At 41.8% G+C, this 14,191-nt stretch overlaps 1 protein-coding gene and 1 long non-coding RNA gene across 2 annotated transcripts in view; one reads left to right on the forward strand and one right to left on the reverse strand.

Moving 5' to 3' along the window:
- Positions 1-12,982, forward strand: part of LOC144798285 (uncharacterized) — a 220,921-nt gene extending 207,939 nt beyond the window's left edge. The window contains exon 4 of the long non-coding RNA XR_013603498.1: positions 9,876-12,982. This is a non-coding gene — a long non-coding RNA (uncharacterized LOC144798285). The remainder of the gene's footprint in view (positions 1-9,875) is intronic.
- AK4 (adenylate kinase 4) overlaps positions 1-14,191 on the reverse strand; it is a 397,269-nt gene that overhangs the window by 368,708 nt on the left and 14,370 nt on the right. The gene's annotated exons all lie outside the window — the stretch shown is intronic.

Below are 14,191 nucleotides of genomic sequence, written 5' to 3' on the forward strand. Positions count from 1 at the left end.
GGCGATTGAGCACTGTGGTGCTTTATGGTCGCGATTAAGACCGTGAGGTTGAAACGCATTGCAGAATAACACTTTACTTTTCACATACAAAATAAAAAAAAGACTTGAGGGATCTAATCTGATGGGCCTTGGGTCTGCATCTAAAGCACTGAGCTCCATTGTTCTCCAATGCTCTATAGCCGAAGATTAGAGAGTCTTAAATCTGATAAGGCTGATGACAAAGTTTAAAAAAAAAGTGTAGGCACAAGACCGGTCTGCGACATAAGGTAATTCCAAAGTCTTTGTGCATAATTTATGCCTTGTTTACTGCATTAGCCATTTTGTTCTTCTTACACGCTATGCTAGTTGTGTTATGGACTAATAACATGTAAGGTACTCCAGAAACTGCAAGGGCTTTCTCAGCTAGGCAAGTGTGGTTGTGTTTGATAACTACTTTTTGGTGATGAATTAGGTTTGGAAGATGATGCAGTCTTGTCTGGATAGCCTATTAATTTTTTCTAGGGTCCTGCCGCAATAGCTGCATTTCTTTATGGGTGAGGCAGCAGTGAGCAGGACACTGCTCATTGAGGTATGTCAAAATCAGGGATGCCAGTGAGTTGGGAGTTGTTGATTTACCAGAGAAGACAGGAAAAGTCAAATTATTCAATAATGGGCTAGCCATCCTGGTAAGGGAAGGTTAGAGGTCAGTACACCAGCATTGGACTTTGAGCCCTACCAGGACAAGCTACCAAGTCCAAAACAAACCAAGTGCAATTTAAAATTTGTTTTACAGACGAAGAAATAAAATTCAAAATGGTGCGCACGGATGAAAGAGATTGAGGACATTCAGGATAGGTGTACAATAGCTGAAACGCTCTTTGGGAGAGTCTGGCCCCCCCCTCTGTCACTCTGAGTGGTACACAACCCTCAGGGCGCACATCTGACTGAGCCTCCTGTAGTAAACATATACTCCCCTCAACATGGCCATCTGCGGTCATTTGTCTTTTCTAGATAAAGGAGGAGGATGTGTAGTAAACTAGTTCTCCTTCCAACATGGCCACCTGCTGTCATCACACTTTCCTCTATGCTCCTACCTACTAGTCTCCCACAATGCCGGTCTACATTCTATGTTGTACTTGGAGGTTTCAGACTTGACAGTTGAAGGTCTGGTCAGCTGGCGAGTTGTGTTGCTCTGCTGTAATCTAATAAACCTATCCTGAAACTACAAAGAAGTGTCTTGCTGTCTACATCTACCTATTTCCAACACCTCCCATATGGGGGATTTGAGACTAATCGATCTATATTATCTGTTGATAACGCAGGTACAGTGTAGTGTTAGTTGTCTGCTATTTTACACTGATCTCTCTGGCACGTGCATTGTCATTTAAGTTTTGCTGCTTGGTAGAACTGGATACTGGGAGGCTGATCATCTTCCCCAAGGGCACAAATTTAGTCCTAAACATGGCAACTAGTTGGAACAACAAAAGACGATTGATCTGGCAAAGGCTCCGACTGTCAGTCGGAGCCTTTACAGACCACATCGTAATCGGCCCCTAAATGTTATTCCCTTTTACTAAATTGGTCTGGGAATACCATTTGTTTAGCTTCTGAACTTTTTTTGTTGCTGCTAAAATATTCTACACACATTCTCTCCATGGAAAGCCTATCGCTTGAGCCTTTTCTAACAGGGGTATGGACAGAAGTCCTCATTCAACTTAATAATTTGACACCAAATTAACACAATGATCTACTACTGACAGTCCTACCAACATGATACTTTTTGAACTACTGTAATGGCCAGGGCCGGACTGGGAACCAAAACCAGCTCTGACAAAGTGCTCGGTCGGCCCCCCCACCCGGAGGGGGACAGGGGGGATTGGGGGTGCGACCGCGCTCTTTGCCAGGGCCGGTGTTCGGCCGATTTTGTTACAGGGCCGTTTTTGCAGCAACGGCCCTGTAAAAAATCACATTTAAAATTGGTTAAAGCCATGAAAGAAAAACAACACTAAAAGCCCACCACTGGCTATTAACTGAACAACGTGAGATTCCCATTACTCTGTCCAGTCTACAAAGCTTTTGGCAATTAAATACTCTACTCCATCCTGCTAATACTTTTCAGAAAAACGTTCAACACAAAACTCCAAAAAGAACAAGGAGGAAGGGCCCAACACAGAGTGGGAAGGAAATGGAGCAACAGTACCGCGAAGGAGAGACAACAAGAGCAAATAAATTGTAATAGTAGAACAAAAGGGTTTGTGTTTGGTGGGGGGGGCAGGGAACAGATAACAGTGAACATAAAGAAAGTACCTTAATCACAATGCGAGAAGCAGAGAGATGACAATGGGCAGCAACACGGAGAAGTGGTGGGTGGAAGGGGAAAGAAGCAACACGGTCCCAAAAAAAGCACCGGAGTCACAGCGCACGTAGCAGAGAGACGCTAAGAACAAACAATCAGTGCTTGGTCCATGTGCCAGAGAAAAAACAGAGTGCAACGCCTGGTCTGTGCTATCCAATTAGGAGGCAACAAAAAAGAAGTGACACTTAAGCCAGCAAATGGTAAACAATGGGCGGGCTCTGAACCCCTTTTGTAAACACCAGTGTATAACCAGCAAGAGTGCACGCGCTAGTGCATGGTTCACACAGTTATAATTCTAAAGATGCTAGGTACTTGTATGGTAAAAGTCTGAACTGTACTATATTATATAATGGCTTTGTGTGAAAACAATTTAATAAAGAATTATGATTAAAAAGAGAAAACATTACAGATGTGTATAGAAATGCTTGTGATGGATGGAAGGAAGAGTAATCAGAACTTTAATATATTTAATTAGGAAGAATTATGTTCTGTAACAAATATTAATACTAACAAATTAAAAGTGTTCATATAACATTTGTGTTCTTTAAGCTTTTCCCAACTACGTTTTGATCATCACCGTAGTTTGAGAAAAAGATCAGGCCAGATTAGATCACAGGGTAAAGCGTTCCATTATATATATTATTTTTTATAATAAACAGATGATATTTCCCTTTCTATTCAAAGCACAAATATCCACAAGGAACCTCATGAAAAAATATAAAAAATAATAGCACACCTTACCAGGAGTATTTCGTATCGTACATGCTAGTCTGAGAAGTGAAGTCACTTCGCCCACTTAGATTAACATAATTGATAGCACTTTATAGACTAGTGTTCCACAGTTATGGGGTCATACCGGTGAAATATTTTCCATAACCCAAAGGAATAACACCACCCCACTGAGGTATGAAATTGAGATAGGAAAGTCTTAGTCTAACAACCAAGATGCGTCCTTACGAGTAGCCCGGTAATGCTATTGAGGCCCATAAAGACAGTTGCCAACCCCATGAATATTACAAATCCAGAGCGAACACGATTGGTCGGAAGTGCTTCACAGAGCACATCACCCGCTGAAGGCGGGTAAAACGTCAAGGCAAAATACCGGGAGGAAATGTTAAACATGAAGAAAAGAAAAAAAAATCTGATGCATTAGTGCGGACTCTGTTGCAATTCTACATTTCTCAGTGTTCAATTCCGTTCCACCACCCATAATTACAGATGCATGCAATATCTACGCATGGGGGAGGGGACTGGAACTGTGCAATCCTACTCAAATAAACTAGAAGGGCAAACCAGGCATGAAGATTTGGCAGCAGAGATTATGAAGTCATTGTTTTAGGATCCGGTCTGGAAAGGAGCCACTCTTGAAAGAGGCGGCAGCAGCAGAAATAGGTATGATTTACGGCTTGTCTTAGCCAACCTGCGTTTATATTTAGGACACTTTTAAAGCACACAGACTACGGACAGGCTGTGGTCTCAAGCAAGAGACATACTTCCTGGCCCTTAGTTTAACTTTACTGGCTGATGTAATGCTTCATGGCCTTATTACAGCTTACAAGATGTACTAATGAGTCACTAAATCATCATGATGAGCGATTGTCTGTTAGATATACTCACTTTTAGATCAATGGCTTTCTGTACGGTACAGGTGAGCTCACTGTGTCCATCAGGTGTTCTCTTGCACTAACCTTCCTGTGACCACCTCTGGATGCTCAGAAAGACAAATTTGGGGCCTGTTCACAAAGGCATTCATGACTGTGTGGAGTAGTACAGTTGTAGTTCTCCTTCCCATAATCCTAAATGCCCTTGTGAGTATATAACATAGGAATAGTAAGGGAATGTTCCTATACGATTAGCACAAATAGAAAGGACAGTTCCCTCTTTGTAGTTTTACTATATATAGGATGTTGGACAAGGCACATAGGCATTTAAGAATATGCCTTTGTGAACTGAACTAATTGTGAGATGTTATTTCCAGTATCAAGATCTAGAAAACTGAGGGACTGGAAGTAATCTCAACCAGAACTCAAGATTAAAGGTGTGGCAGACAACATAATGATAAACAGGCCTTCTTTCAAGTTACTAACTACTTTTGGAAGCAGTCCCAGCACAGGACATACATGTAGAAAGAAAAATAGGGATTTTCGCAGAGATCATTTTTATTCAATACAGTACAGCACACTTAGAGGAAAGAAAAGGCCAAAAAGCCGATTGCCGTTTGGGTAGGGGGAGAAAGTCAAGGCTGCTGAGTGACGTTGAGCAGTGAAGGGTAGACGAGCAATGCAAAAGGCAGTAAAAGAAGAGTTGAGCTGGAAAGGGAGGAGTAGATAGGGAAACAGCATGAACTAGGTGTGGGAGAGCAACACAAAGCATGGGGGTGAAGGGTAAGCAAAAATACACAGCAGTAGTGGAGAGAAGAAGAAAACACATGCATTTCCATGAATGCAAAACAAAATAAGACTAGTTTGCGGAATATAAGCAGTGGAAGGAAGCAAATCATCCTTTCAAAAGGATGGTAAAGAAGATATGCTCCAGAGACAGAACAAATAGACGACAAAGAAAAACCATCAAATAAGATCGATAAGAAAGCAATTCAATGATAAGTAATGGGCTGATCCAAATCCCACAGTGAGCATTGGCATTGTACAGAAGAGATCTCTAGGCAAAACATAGCAAAAGTGGTCTTATAGGGCAAAACTAAAAATAATACGAATCCATTAAGTGACTGGAAAGCAAAAATGCATCCAATTGAGCAACAAAAACATGACTGGAATGTTAACCAAAGAGGTGAATATTGATGAAATGGAGGAGAACATCAAGAAGAGTAAATGTGGAGGTCTCATTATGCTTAACAAAAAAAAAAAAAAAAAAAAGAAGAAAAAAAAAAAAAGAGTTGCATGATTTCACCACTACGTTGGTCGGTTCTGTGGTGGCGGTAACCCCAGGGACTCATGAGTGAGACAATGAAGAATGAAATGCTGAAATGCTTTGATCACCAGTTGTAGTCATGCTTGCAAAACCCTGAAGGGTGCCGTCCAACATAAGTCCAAGAGAGCTGGATCCATGCCAGATTTTGTAATCTTCATATAAGCTAAGTTTGCAGGCAATAACGTTCAGGGGAAGTAATTGTCATTATCCAGCATATACAACAGATGTTATCATAATAGAGGCTATCATGCTTAAATGTTGAGAATGAATGAGAATGAAAAATTATCTTAGGAAATATTGCGAAAGCAGTGTAGATATCGATAATACAAGAATATAAGGCAACCAAGCTATATCAACGGTAAGCCTTGAGAAAGGGTGTAATTCGAGAAATACATGTTGGCTACATCTGTTGACAATGTGTTATTACACTTGAACGAAATTTAGGACGGTGTTGCAAAAATAAAAGGACTTGGAAATTTGAATACATATCAAAGATAATAAATAAGAAAATGAATTTTATTGAATTATGGACTTTGAGGAATAATTGTTCAGGACGTTGCCCATCTTTCTTTGTATGCCCAACTTTCTTTGTATTTAATCAATCAGTTATGTATATAGCTCTAAAAATGAATTTGAGATTAGTTGAGACAGTTCCTATTCTTAAAAGACAATTGTTGCAGACCAGCTTGTTTCCCGAGCACCTCAGGCCATTTATCAGATGAGTGTTTACAAACGGGCTTCCTGTTATTTAAAATCATTATTTTGGCAACTGTCTTACCACGTAGCATTCAGAGTATCTCTGAATTGACTGCATAAACTCCTGGAAAAGTCTCACACAACTGAAATATAATGCACTAGCTAAGAATATGTCCTTGGGTCACAAGCTGAAACTTTTGAACAAAATCGTCCCAATGTTTGCAACTTCCAACAATGCCACAACGTATGTTTCAAGTTGCCAAAGGCATTCTAATAAATCCAACATAAACTACCACTTCTAAATTCTGCCTTATACATAATATTTGGACTCTGAAACATGTTGCATGACCTTTTGTTAGCTGGCATGGGATCCCAATCGCCAGCTTTCTTAATACCCAATAGTTTCCAAAACCTTTCCTTCAAATACTTAGGGGCCGAATAAGAGTTTGACGGTGTGGCGGCGGGCCTGCCCTGCCGCTGCACTGCCAAACCCGCGTGTGAACCGCCAGCCGTATAATTACTTTTTTTTAGTCATGGGCAGGCAATTCCTTTGGCGTCCCCACAGCGTTGCTTATAAAACAGGCACCGCACAGGGAACGTAAAAAAAAAACAGTTCCAGTACGGCATGGACTGAAAATTCTATGCCGTGCTGGAACTTCTATGCATGCACACAGGGGGGCACACGTTGTGCCGCCCTGAGTGCATCAACAGGGCGTGAGGCACAAGGTGCCCCTATAAGGCCCACTTTGTTTCCTCTCCACCAGGGTTTTCATGGAGGAAAAACATCATAAAAAACCCTGGCGGAGAGGAAACTCGTAATATGCTTGGCTGGACCACAGCATTCCTGCCAAGGATATGGATACCTCTGGACTACCGTGCCACTGCCAGGGAACAGTGATTCCCTGGCAGAGTTGGTGATCCCAGGGTGGCATGACCACTAGGTTTGCACCGCTGTCCCTCCCAATAGTTTGTTGGTGCGTGGACCGCCAAACTCTTAATTAGGTCTTTAGTAATTCAGCAGAGGAACCAGTAACTTTAATATGCTGCTTTATTCGCAGCACCTAACATACTATTGAAAACAATCCCTTGAAAAATACCATTGTATTGCACGAACTAGAAAGATAGAGCATCTATTCTCTTCCTCCTTTGACAACTCTTAGAGTACTTAATTCGACGAAACTAAGCATACCTTGGGCCACATCCACTTTTTTTGCATTAACTCTTCTGTTGACTCAGCTGCTCCAGAAAATTCTTCCTGTTTAATCTTAAATGAAGGGGGGTGTTCTAAATACAAGTCTCTGTGTGAAAAAGCATTATTTCAGAAATATAGTTATACTTTACTATATAGTTTTAGAGGTGTGAAAAGAAGGGGAACCGCAGTTCTTAAAAATGAGATGAAATGTCAAAATAACTCGGAGTAGAACAGTAAGTGTTCTCCAATTCAAACCATTCGGGCTTTGTCCCACCATTGGTCAGGGAAAAAAAAATCTGATGTAGAAATAGCGCTCTAATAAATAGTTAGACTTGGTAATTTAAAATCTCTAAGTAGTACCCATTTGCATTTTGTTCAGTAATGATGCAAGGGTCCATTCTCGCCCAATAGGAATGTATCAATTTAAAATTTGTTTTTTCAAAAAGTACTCCAAGTACACCGCAGGTAAGGCATCAATGAATTTAAAGGCATTCTGCTGCCTGGCTTCACTTTTGTTTGCATATTAAACATGTTTTTGGTGAGAGGAGGGATCTCTTACTTCTGGAAACCATGTTTAAACATGGAGTTTGTCTCCATCCTCTTGGACATGCAGCAAAGCAGGACACGGGCAATGGAGCGGAATGGTGAAGAGGTCAGCTGTTATATTTTCTACCACCTCATAAAAACTAGAGAGAAGCTAGACTCCCTCCCGACTAATGTGACCAACTTTAGAAGTGGTAAGTCTAATACAACCACAAAAGTTAAATTCTGTCACATATGGGTCTGATCTGATTTATGCTCCGAGCTATACAACACCTGTTTTGCTGCACATTAGCATTACCTCCCATGAACCTAATTTACCCACCTAATTCAAGAAGTCCATCTGTTGCTTTTACGTCAAAGAAATCACTGACATTTTAAAATACAATTGTAGGCTACCCGAGTGCAAAATTGCTAATCACTTCTGCCTCGGAAGAACTGCACATTCTCAAGGTTGTTTGGTACTGAACTTTGTGATTGGACTATCTCCTTCAGAAAACAAATGACAAAGAACAGGCAACATTTCTCACAAAAAGGCAATACACTGTGTGATCACACTAATGTAGCTACTACAAGTTGACTTTAGATACAGTAGAAACAGAGTACTGTTTGTTGGTCTGTGTTTCAGAGGTGTGCTGTCTGCTGCTCAAGTACTAGCCTGTTACCAAATTAATGTAAACTCTGCAAAGAATGAACGTAGTGCAAACAGTGCAATTTTAAGGGAACCCGATGCCCCTACCAGTGCCAGTTGTTCCCTTTTGCAAACCGACTCCTGCTCCTTTATAAGCGTTGACTGTCCAGAAAAGTAATACAGTAAATTGCATCTGGTAAATCAGGAAGACACTGTTAAAAAGGCAAATGATTCAGAGGAGACTTCTAAAGAAGGGATATGATTTCCCATTTTGGATTTTTTTTTGGGGGGGTGGGGAAATTCTGAAGGTCATGTACTACTAACTAAAAACAAGTCACATGAGTGTGTTGCGATGTTAGCACACTTATTTGTGCAAAACAATGAAATTAGAACACTTTTAAATGAATACGCTTCTTTGAGATGTAGTACACTTGGGGGTCGATTCCGATTCGGGAAAAAACGCTCCGAATAGCCGTTGAGCGTTTTTCCCATACGAATCGTACCCTGCAACGTCCCCCGTACGTACGACAAAGTACGATTCCTACCAGGAGCTGGACTCCGTACAAATCGTACATAGACCGTACGAATCAAATCCCCGTCCGATTCTCCCTCGGAACCCGCTGTACGCGACATCCGTATGGTTCGCGGCTGGTTTTTCCGACCCAGCAAGTACGGTTCGTGTCGGGTACGCACTGTACGACCCTTTTTCTACTGGAGCTGAAAACAACCGTAAAAGCAGAGTTCGCCTCGAAACAGGTACGGAACACCCCCCCCCCCCCCCCGGGTACGGTGCACCCCCCCCCATGATCGCAGGGGTACTGTGCGTATCCCTGCGATCATGGGGTGTACGCACCGTACCCCGCGATCATGGGGTGTACGGACCGTACGGTGTGTATGTGATTGTGTGCTTTTCCGTACGAATCGGCCTTACCCGACGTGGACCGTACAAATCGTGTCCTCATACCCAGTTCTGGATCTTACTCGTCGGGTCGTACGCCATGTTTACAATTCGTACGGAGAGGGCTCCGGATACGAATCGTACGGACCCTTTTTTTCCCTGAATCGGAATCGACCCCTTGGTGATTCTGAAAAGGAGAAATACTTCAATGAATCAATCGCTACCTCTCTTTTTTAAGTCGAGGAGCTTCAAATGATCAATCACTAACATTAGTGTGACTCACTGGAACGTCAGGATATGTCCATGTTCCAACCATTTGTGGTATTTTCTTTTTAAAACTCCTTTGGAAAATCATATGAATTAGTTATGTAACTTGACTTTTCTTAATTTCAAAGGAAATATTCTAATTTTCGACTTGGTCAATTCTTGTTATAAGAATAACATGCCTCATGTTTGTATAATTACATTTTGTTGCAAGCAGAAGATGTACAAACATTAGCTTACCATGACTTTTGGCTACACTTCAAAAGCAATAAGTGCTAAAAAGTTCTATTTTTCTAATGTTGGCTCTGCAGTATGATGATCACACACACAAATTCACTTATCGTGTTGGCCTATGCCTTAAGGTTTGACTTTCTGATTTTTATCCCAACAGCCAGAACACAGACGTCCCCCCTCCCAGACCTCTACAACAAACTCGGCACCTTCTTCCACCAGAAGATCAGGCAGATCTACGACAGTCTCAACATCCAAGACCCTGCCACTACGCCCACCACCACCACATGCAACCATGCCGCACCCAAACTGATCATGCCAACTGGACTCCGCTCACCTCAGATGCCACACTCAAGACTATGAAAAGCATCCATTCAGGTTCCCTAGTGGATCCTTGCCCGTACCACATCTTCAACAGTGAAGCAGTCATCTCATCTTCCACAGAGCAGCCGTCTCCATCGTCCCCCAGCTTCGCCGCCCTGTCAACTGCTCCTTCGAGACCGTCACCTACCCCGATGACAGGAAACAAGCCGTGATCAACCCCTTGCTGAAGAGACTGCCCACCAACCCGACTGACCTCAAGAACTTCAGACCCCTCTCCCTCCTCTATAGCAGCCAACAAGTGTTTCACTGCATAACAACCACTCAGAATTCATGTAAAGTTTTGCTACGGTTGTTGTTCACCCAATAGATAAAAAAGAAAATGTATAGTAAGAAATTGGGTTGAGATCGGTGAAAGCCCAACTCAAATAACAAAAACACAATCCTGGACAGGGTGAACCATAGAAGTCACTAAATAATCCTGTGCTTAACCCTCAGGTAGCTTGGCAGAGAAGCAGTCAGGCTTAACTTAGAGGCAATACGTAAAGTATTTCAGCTGCACCCATACAGTAATAAAGTAAAAACATCAAACAAGAAACATTCCAAACCAATTTAGAAAAATAGATTTAATTTGGAAAATGGCATCAAGTCAACAAAAATCCAATCAGTAGAACCAGAGTTCTGAATTTTAGAGTTTCTAGTGAAAATAGCACCAACAAGCACTAAGTGCCAATTGTGGTTATGAGGTTGCGCTGGACTTGGGTAAAGTCGCAAGTTCAGGCCAACAGCAATGGAGGGCAGGTCAGATACAGAGGCCAGGTATGTACTGCTGAAGATTTTACCTTCTCTGAGTTCAAGTCCATGCCGGGGGCTGCGGTGGAACTTCACAGTCGACGCATGAAGACGACTGTCAGCGCAAGGAGCAGGCCAGGTATTGTTGATGTTCGCTGTGCAGCACAAAGTCAGCCCATCACTGGAGCTTCACATTGGCGGTCGACATGATCTGTCACCTGCGGTGCTGGATCCCCAAGCGGACGCAAAGAGTAGGTCATTGCTGGAGATTAACATTGACAGGCATCACAGATGATCGTCAGGTGACACAAGGAGTCCATTCACGGTCGCAAAGAGCCCAAAAATATCTTGATCTTCACCAAACGGTCAGGGATTGTGAATTGAGGCAGGAGGGGTACACTATGATGCCAGCGAAGGGCCTGGATGAGAACCTCTTGCGGATCAGGACTCACTTCAAAAGAGGACAGCATCAGGGATAGGCTGGTCCAGTTGGTGCTGGTCAACTTGTGCAGGCCTCTGGAAGATTGCTGTGTCCCAGTAGCTCAAACAGGAGGTCTGGCAACCTACCCTTAGAGCCACTTTGTGGAAGCCTGGGTTCAAGGTAAGCACATCCAATCTTCCTTCTTCAGACAGCACAGCAGTCCATCTGAATCTTCCACAGGTCCAGGAGTGTTCAGGTGAAAGGTTCTGAAGGTGCCATTTTTATGCCTGGTTCCAGCCTGTAGGATGCTCACTTTGCCTAACCTTCCCCCTTTCTTGGGTCTGGCTCCAAACTGTCAATGGTGCCAAAGAGCAGGAAGGCCTAGTGTGACCTGCATTTGTCAGTGGTGAGGTAGGAAGCCCTTAGAAGACAAGAAGGGGGTGGGCAAGCTCAGAGACTTCCCTTTGAAGGTCAGGAAGGACCTCCTGGCAGAAGTGCAACACTCTGATCCACACCCAAGGTCATTTAGTCCCCATGTCTGGAAGGAATATACAGAACACCACAGGAGAGAATCATTCACAGTCATGTGACCCGGGACATTGGCAGGAAGACACATTTGGTTTAGGCAAAAAAATGCCATCTTTCTAAAAGGTGACATTTTCAGAACAGTAACTTAAAACTCGACTTTACCATTAAAAAAGGTTTTACCTCACAATTCAATTTAGCGGAAGAAGAATTTCTATGTTTCCAAACTGAAATCATTGTATTAAGTGTAATAGGATGACCCAGTGCTATTCTATAAGAGATAGCATTCAAACTGTGAAAAATGACTGAGTTTTTCACTGCCAGGACATGTAAAACTTAGATACCCATGTCCTACTTTTTAAATACCATGCATCCTACCCTAGGAGTGGTTAGTGCCCACCTGTGGGGGTGATAACACAAGTGTTAAAAAGGAAAGCTTAGGTTTGGCAAAGGGTTAATTTTGCCAGATTGAAGTGCCAGTTTTAAAACTGCACTACAGGCTGTAGTGGCAGCCACTACTTCAGTGGGTGGCTCAATGAACGTTACAGTCCACTGGTAGCATTTAATTTACAGACCCTAGGTACATGTAGTAGCAATTAATAGAGATGTATAAGTAAATTAAATATACCATTCAGGTGTAGACCAATTTTACCATTTCTATTCCAGAGAGCACAAGCACTTCACCACTGATTACAGGAAAACAGTGTGCAGTCCTAAAAGCCACCAACAACGAGTTTGGCAAAGGAAGGTGAAACTCTGGGGTAATCCCTGAAAAGAGAGCCAGGTGCAAGATTAACATATTTAACAAATTACATTAAATTTGAAAGATGCTGCCTAGAATAACTTTTAATATAAAGATAAACTACTGTGGTTAACAGCACTTTATACAAAAGCTTTTTCATGCAATAATGTACTGTTTGTCCAGCACTGTGTAAGTACAGGGTGCATGCTAATTTATTTAAAGCGGCAGTATATATTTTTCATTTTTCCTTTCGGTTTGTCTTGTTGGTAGTATGCAGTCCCGAAGAAGCGGTCATGTTATGAAACACGTGTTGGCTGTTATAGAGAAGATTCAAAATATTTACATCCCCAAACAAAAAGATATTAAACAAATGTTTGTTCCTGTTGCGCAATAATTTATTTTCCTGTGTACATGATGTAAACCAATTTGAAATTTGTTTTGTGATAAACGGTGTTGTTGTACCACATCTCTAGAATGATTAAATTCCTATATAATTATGTAATGAAATTGTAGAAAAATCTTTAATACTCCCCAACAACTGGTATCATCTGGATATTTATTATACCTCTGTTTCATATATAGGCCGGCCTTAGGGTATCCAACCAGGTGGGTTAGAGTTTGAGCAGGGCCATTTGCTTATGCTTGCCAATATAGGCCTAGTATTCTGTAAATTACCCTAATTTTGATCTACTTTTACGGCAATTGTATTCATTGTGATCCATCTTAACCTTAGTGTGCCTGGTAAACCTTTCACGTCATGCACACTAACTCCTTTGAATAGTGGAAGTGAACAGTGCAACATGCACACCACCAAAGAATTTTTTTCTGGTACATTGATGAAAATGGGACCCTCAAGTGGGGTATTATTGTATTTAATCAGGAGAAATTTGGTAAGTTTGGGTGGTACAACTCTTGTGGATCTCCACAGACTATGGAATGTAAGAAAAATGTGTGATTTTAGCCAATGTTTGAGGTTTGTAGGGCATTCTACATAAGAAAACTTGGTGGGATCCACACAGGTCAACACCCTGGGCTCGTGGAGTTGTCTAGTTTTAAGCTATGTCTGTGTATAGAAGGGTCCCCTTGGCGGTGGTCCAAATACGGCAGCTACTCACAGAACCAAAAAGTGTCATTTGCAAAGCCAAACTTTGTATGTCTCCATGTTGCATTTTGAGTTCTTTCCTAGTGCGAGTGATAAGCCCAGCCACCCAACTGGGGCACGGATTTTAATCAGGAGAAGCATGAGAACACAGAATAGTATAACATTTGCTGTTTTCAAGTGAATTTCTCCATTGTTGGCTTCTTAACGCAAGTCATTTTTCAAGAAAGAATATACTTTGCCTCACATGATAGTACGGGTAGCCTCAAATGTAGAGTTTACAAAGAACTACTATTGCTAAAATCAGTTATCTTGGGTACACTTCAAAAATGCATAGCTTTCTTTCACAGTCATTTTTAATTTATTCGATTTTAAAGTAGGAACTGTATGTTCGTTCAGAATGAAATATCATTATAACCTGCAGCTCTGTTGTTAGCTCTGTGTATAGAGCTTTTTAGTAAGTCCGCAAACAAACACTAAGAATCCCTGTTACCAGAAAAGTTCGGGCTTATGTAATGATATATTACTGATGTAAATTGGTTCGAAACTATGCATAACCGTAGTCACCTATTCATT

This window comes from Lissotriton helveticus, chromosome 1_2 (genome assembly GCF_964261635.1).
Source record: "Lissotriton helveticus chromosome 1_2, aLisHel1.1, whole genome shotgun sequence".
In the NCBI taxonomy this organism is placed as follows: domain Eukaryota; kingdom Metazoa; phylum Chordata; class Amphibia; order Caudata; family Salamandridae; genus Lissotriton; species Lissotriton helveticus.